The sequence below is a fragment of the Tachypleus tridentatus genome, chromosome 10, assembly GCF_004210375.1.
Source record: "Tachypleus tridentatus isolate NWPU-2018 chromosome 10, ASM421037v1, whole genome shotgun sequence".
Lineage (NCBI taxonomy): Eukaryota > Metazoa > Arthropoda > Merostomata > Xiphosura > Limulidae > Tachypleus > Tachypleus tridentatus.
Genome location: NC_134834.1, coordinates 157155783 through 157162628, shown reverse-complemented (window position 1 = coordinate 157162628; position 6846 = coordinate 157155783). Strand labels below are relative to the sequence as shown.

General features: G+C 32.1%; 1 protein-coding gene across 2 annotated transcripts in view; it reads left to right on the top strand.

Annotated features, from left to right (window-relative positions):
- Nucleotides 1-887: 887 nt before the first annotated feature.
- The window catches only part of LOC143228248 (putative G-protein coupled receptor AH9.1), a 41790-nt gene continuing 35831 nt past the window's right edge, over nt 888-6846 (top strand). Inside the window, exon 1 of one of the 2 annotated variants that reach the window (XM_076459538.1) lies at nt 888-908. The gene's annotated coding sequence lies outside the window, so the exon portion shown is untranslated. The remainder of the gene's footprint in view (nt 909-6846) is intronic. The other variant, XM_076459539.1, reaches the window with a different exon arrangement.

The window sequence follows — 6846 nt, the reverse complement described above, 5'->3', positions numbered from 1 at the left end:
TCCGTTAAAACCTCAGTTGGTGTTCGGCTGTGCTGACGGTTCAGAAAATCTCGGTCGTGTTCAAGTTACATAACATTTCATTAATCTTCGTAATATGATGAGATCAGTTCTTTATAGTTTTGTGAATGTTCATATAAACTACCATGAAGGGCAAGGTTCCACCCCGAAATATTTGGTTTTTATTTTTTAATGAAGTTTGTCGGCTTTCGTTTTTTTAAAGGAATACCCTTGGCATATAAATATATGGGGTGCCCCACTACTAGCGTACAGAAGCTGTTTTGTCTGTTGTCTCTTACTCATAATTAAGACTATTTATTATTTTTTGTAAACGTTATGGCAGGATATTAACGGCTCTTTTCATAGACGTTATTGCATAACAATGATCATTTAGTATCTTTTTAATAAATACCAACTTCACCACTATGTTTTTAAACACACGATTAGCTTCCTGATATCTTATTATTATGGCAACTACCATGATTGATGTTTATGTAAACCTCTTGAGAACTATATCTTTAAAGAATTTTTCTTACGGTTGGTAAACGTTGTTGAGTGTTTATCTTAAATCATGTGTATTATTTAAATACATTTTCACTTTATTTGATGTTGAAAATTGTTTTATGTTCATCACATATTAAAAATCAGTTCAATTAATATAATTTACTAATTAAAAAGAAGAAAAAAAGCCTGCGAGTGGCGCTGCGATTGTACATTCACATCTCTGATTGGCTGTCTTCTAATCGAAAGGAACATACTACAGTTTGCTGAGTGAAGAGGAGTTCTTATGTCAGACCTCCCAACAACGAGTACCTGAACCTTCAAGAATATTTAATCTAATATTTACAAGAAAGTAGTAAAGCATTAGGTCTAGTGTGTCTTATTCTCGTCGAGGAAACGTTATCCAAAAGGTAGGATTTTAACTTTCTTGGTTTAGACTATACAGGATATTATAATATTTACTAAGAGTATGAAATCTAATACTTTCATGCCAATGTAGAAAATATCATCGCATAACTAACATTTATTGTAAAATATTAAAAACTTCACATGTAAAAAATTCGCAAAATAAATGGTTGTTTGTTGAATTTCGCACAAAGATGCTAACTTTGTGCTAACTGTCCAGAGCTAACTGTCTCTAATTTTGAAATGATAGACTTTAGAGAAGATAACTAGTGAAGATATCCAACGAATAGTGTGATTGGTCGCCACATTATAAGGCTCCCACAACTAAAGGAGCGAGTATATTTGGCAACATATTTCGATCCCGTGACCCGCCTATTGCGAGTTGACCATTCTAACCACCAGGCTCAGTTTAGGTATAACCATAAAAATCGCTAAACATTGACATGGAATAATTTATTACTACGTAATACAATACTGAATCGTTTTCACTAATTTCATTATTACGTTTATGTGATGTAATACAGAGAATTCAACAATATATATTTTGAAAAGCACTTTGAATCAGTACGAAAAACACTTCTTATTCTGTCCCAAATCAGGTAAGTTTCCGTTTATCAAAAACAACAGAATTAATTACTTTGAAACTTGATGATTAAATCAAGAAGTTAAACACGAAAGTTTCTAACATTGTAAGTCCGAAGACAAACAACTGTGTCACTGGAGAGCAAATTATAAAGAAACTCAACTTGTTGAAAGAATAACTCGTGTAACTTGGAACAAAATATTCAAAATTAAAATAACTGTGAACTTTGTTTCGAAAATTAGAATAACAATGTAGAAAATCAGATTTAGAAATAAAAATATCTTGGCTTGGCAACACTTGAAAATACTTATTTTTCTTACTAGAAACTGGGTAAACGTACTATTTGTTATTAAAACACAAAATAACAATTAGAGATAAACAATCATAATAAAACTAATTTAGACTCCAGGGTTTGTTTGGCTCAGAATATGCTAACACAATAAAACATTATAGGGGCAAATGTCTCAGTAGCACAGCAGTATGTCTGTTGACTTACAACGATAGAAACTGTGTTTCGATACTGGTCGTGGGTAGGACATAAACAACCCATTGTGTAGCTTTGTGCTTAACTTCGTGCAAACATACCTTCGGACAAAATATTCGGAAAAAGCTTCAAACATGACGATATTGTAGCTATAAAATTAAATAGATTAACAATAGTTAATTTGAATCAGTTTTGCTACATCTTAACACGTTTGTTTCTAAACAAAGATATATGGATGTATTTATCTCAAGTTTTAATGAACCCTCTAGACAAACTGGACACGGAAATTTTTTCAACAAGAATGAGAAACGTTCGATGAATTTTATAAAACATCATATACAATTAAAATGGATTTTTTTACTTAAACCTTTACATCCAATGTATGTTATAGAATCCAATTACATGCGTGAATAGACTGGAGTTATATTGTTTTAGTGAAGGTTTAATTATTCTGTACTCGTTGCATGTACTTTTAAGCACTGATTTAGCTTGTTCATCAGGCTGTTTAAAGAGAATGAGAAATAACACTTTATGATTTTCATTGAGTTTGTTTCATAAGATTCATTAAAATACAGTCCAAGTGTTCTATCGTAAAAATCAAATAATGTAAGGATGTTTAAAAAACTTCCAAAATTACAAAAAGAAGAATAGCGAAATAATACTTACAGACGAAGGTAAGCATCCTAATTATTCTTAAAAGAATAAGGCAGCTTGGAAGATCGTCATCCAATTTAAAGCCCATCGATTTGTTAATGTATGTAAGTAAAAATGTGGCCTCATTTATTATTCTACTATCATCTGCTTAATGCTTTAACTGACATAAATCAAAACCTAGGTTCAGAAAAAATCCATCAGTGCTCATATTATAGGGTTTTGTTAAGCGTTCTATATTATCTGAAAAAACCGTAATGGAATGATAAAAGTCAAGCTAAAAGCACAAATATGTGACTCTCAGCATAAGCGGCTTACTCTCACCAAGGTATTTTGTTGTCTATGATGACTGATTACCACAAGACGCGTTTAGAGGTCAAAGATCGGCATCTGTTCTTGTAATCCTAAGCTTTCGAGGAAGCTTGTTCTTTTAAAATGAAAGGCCAGTGAAATTAACGTGCTTAGGTTAAGCGTAGTTTTAAACAGAATACAATAACCAAACTGAGTTTTGTACAGTAAAAGTTAATGTAGCGAATTATTCATTATTTCGTTTTCAGTTAATATGACTTACGGTAAAAAGCATAAGGTATCAACTGTATTATTTTTTGTTTATCTGTTTCACGATATTTAATATTTTAATTAATATTCGTATAAGTTTATGTAACTTTTTTCGATACAAGTTTATACGTTGGAGGCTTTTCCTCGATACTTGAGTATTAAAGGAAAAGACATATTTCGACTCTTAACCACTGAAGCTAATATGCTGGAAAACGTTCTTGAAAGACTTTAGGTTATTAAAAACAAACACAAAACAGGTACAAAATAATCTTGAGAATGTTCAACATTCTTATATAAGACCGTCCACGAACTATAGATTAGGTTTCATAAAAGTAATTTAAAAAAATAAGAGGATTTTATTTTGTTTTTGTTTCGTTTGTTTGAATTTTCGCGCAAAGCTACACGAGGGCTATCTGCGCTAGCCATCTCTAATTTAGAAGTGTGAGACTAGAGGGTAGGCAGCTAGTCATCACCACCCACCGTCATCTCTTGGGCTACTCTTTTACCAACGAATAATGGGATTGTTCGTCACATTATAATGCCCCTACGACTAAAGGGGCGGGCATGATTGGTGCGACGGGAATTCGAACCTGCAACCCTCAGATTACGAGATGAGTACCTTAACTACCTAGCCATGCTGGGATTAAAAGAAGAGAAAAGAACGATTATGTGAAATATTTCAAGTTTCAATTAATTATATTAATATTTCAGTTCCAAACCTTAACTCGGTCAGACCTGACTAGTTTAAACAATATAAGTTGTGTAAGGTACAGTTTTGACCCGTACAGATCATTATCAGTGATTGGTTAACTTAAGACCCGTTTATTTTCATTACATGATGGCACGTGAAGCAAAATAAACTCTGTTTTGTACACAGTGATGTAGTAACGATTTACCTGCTAAACTTTCCAAGATAAGAATCGAATGTTGTTTATTTTTTCTTTGACTGGTCCTAATTTTGAGTTTGATTCGAAAAATTCTTAATTCGTTGTATTTTAGCACTTCATATTGTATTTAAAACGTATTTCAAGGAACCATTTTTACAGTGTTAAAGCAGCTTAACTAGTTAACACTCTTGATATTAATAAGTTATATTAAACGTAGCTTGAAAACCATAATAATAATCAGTTCTATTCAGCATAAGTTTAGCAATATGCTTACTGTGGTTCTTAAATCTTCGGTCCTTCGGTCCCCAAAGACTTGTTTGAGAAGTTTGTACAAACAGTTTGTTAACCCTAGTCCGCACTGGGAGCAACTCGTATTCAGAACTATGATGCATCTTTCAACAAGATCTATGAAGAGTGTTTATTGTATTCTATGAACAACAAAACAAACTTTAATAAGAGCATCATATTTTTTTTCCAATAAGTGTTAGTGATTGATAATAATTTTAACAGCAAAAAATATAACTTATTACGTCGTCATTATGAATCATTATCGAATAAAATCTTCATTTTTGAGTTTCACTTTTTACAGTATAGTGTTAAAACAACGCACAGTGGGTCGATTCTCAAAAGTGCTTCAAAACAATTATCACAAGGATGTGAACAAGTTTCTCTTCTTCAATATTGTAGGAGGAGGCATAATCTTGTAATTGGATAGACCATAATAAAGAATACGTTGACACGTTTATATGAAAAATTTATCTAGTTTCATTCTGTTAAGCCCTTCGTCAAGCAGTAAAGAGCGTGGTATAGTTGAATTAAGCTCAGAAATAACCGTTAAAAAGTAAGATAACACAGAAGTCCTTATTCACACCTTCAACATAGAGCACAGTGACAAAGATACTGATAAAACATTGCTGAAATTATTAAGTAGTTACTATTAAAATTAGCAAGAATATGGAAAACAAGTAATTAGAACACCTAAAATTGGATTTAGAAATATAAACATAGGAAAATAATAAACAAATATTCGCAAGAATAATAGATCACTAAAATAAAAGAATAATCCAGAAAAGTGATTATGGGAAGGAAAAGAGTTTGCATAGTTAAAGGGGAAGATTTGACCAGAAGGTGAGAACTAGGGTAAACACGTCTAAAAAATAGGCTTAAGAGAATGAAATTAGAAACGTTTTGACAGAGTTTTATAATTATTTGAAAGTAGATATTTCGTTTATGTCATAAGAGGATTTGATGTCGATTTGGAAAATAAGACAGAATCATTGTGGTCAGGAGAATTAATGTCCGAAAAGTCGATAAAGTTTCCATCTAGACCTGTTAATGTATTCTTTGTTTTCCCCTTTTCAATATTTCCTCACGTCTTATGGAACAACACTCATTCAAGAATATAGTGTTTAACGTGCTGGGATGTAGCTCTGAGGTTCGCGTCACACCTTCAACTTGTAAGTCTGTTAGAAGAGTCAGTCCTGCTATTCGGTTCAACACAGACAAAGTCATGAGACGAGGATGCTGCTAACTGGCTGCCTTCCTTCTGGTCCGTAGTTCAAAATTAGGAATATGTATGTCTTAACCCTACAAGTCTTTGGTCTGGCCATTTAGACCAAGTGTGCCTAAGATGCCTTCAAGCTGAAGATATCATTACTATCTTTCAATGTTACTTCTTGTTATTTTAATTCATCTTCAACATACTTACAACGTATTACAGAAAACCCGAAGAAGCACGAGGAGGTTCGACAGAAACAATGAGGTGACGTCACTTTCAGTATACCATAAAATAAAAAACCAGTTCTTCTCAACGTGAAAAGGGTGTGTGTGTGTGTATGTAAAAAATGAGTAACAATTTAAATAATGTTTTTCAGAATACATAAATTCATCAATTACTTAAGTACACTAACATATTAAATAATTTATTGTTTTTTATCAGACTTGTCAGTGGTAACTGGAAAATTTCCGCAATAAGAGTTAATGAAAGAAACTGTGTGTGCTTTATCTTCTCGTACGATTAATATTCGCTTATAAGAAAATATATTTCCTTCAGTATATGTCAGTTACCTTCGTTCGATACCAGTCAGCTAGCTTGCATTCAAGTATTCAATTCCAATCAGCTGGTTTTCATTAAGTAACAATCAGCTACATTTATGTCAGTTTTCATCACGGAAAGAAAAACAACAGCAACAACTAGTAACATATCAAATACTCAGACGTTTCGAGATATTTACATCATGTCGTCAGTGATCTAAAATACATCAAAAATGGCATTAATTCATTCATAATTGTGAAACGTTGTTTTCAACAGATAAGCTGAAATAACAGAATAAAGCTGAAGAAAAAAAACAGAATACAAGTTACTTAGAAATAAATATTTCAAACAGGCACTGGATAAAAATAAAAATAGTGATGGGTTATATAAGTTACAGTTATTGTTAAATTTTATGTTTTTATTGAATATTAACCCAATTTCTATCAAAAACAATTCTTGTTTATATTAGTCTGTTGCCACAATTCTAAAGTTATTTGTACAGATGTACTAAGTTTTTACTTTTCACTTTGTAGCTGTATAAAAGAGAAAAACGAATTAATTAGTTTTTATCACTTTTGTGTAATATTCCCACATGTTCACAGGCACATATTTACAATTGGCGTTTTGTTTTTTTAATATGAATGGCTCTATAGTCACCACAAGCGTATTGATAAACCATCCACGAACACAGTGAAATAGGGAGTATCTCTTTGTGATGGAACAGCTAAACTTCCTGAAAGATTTG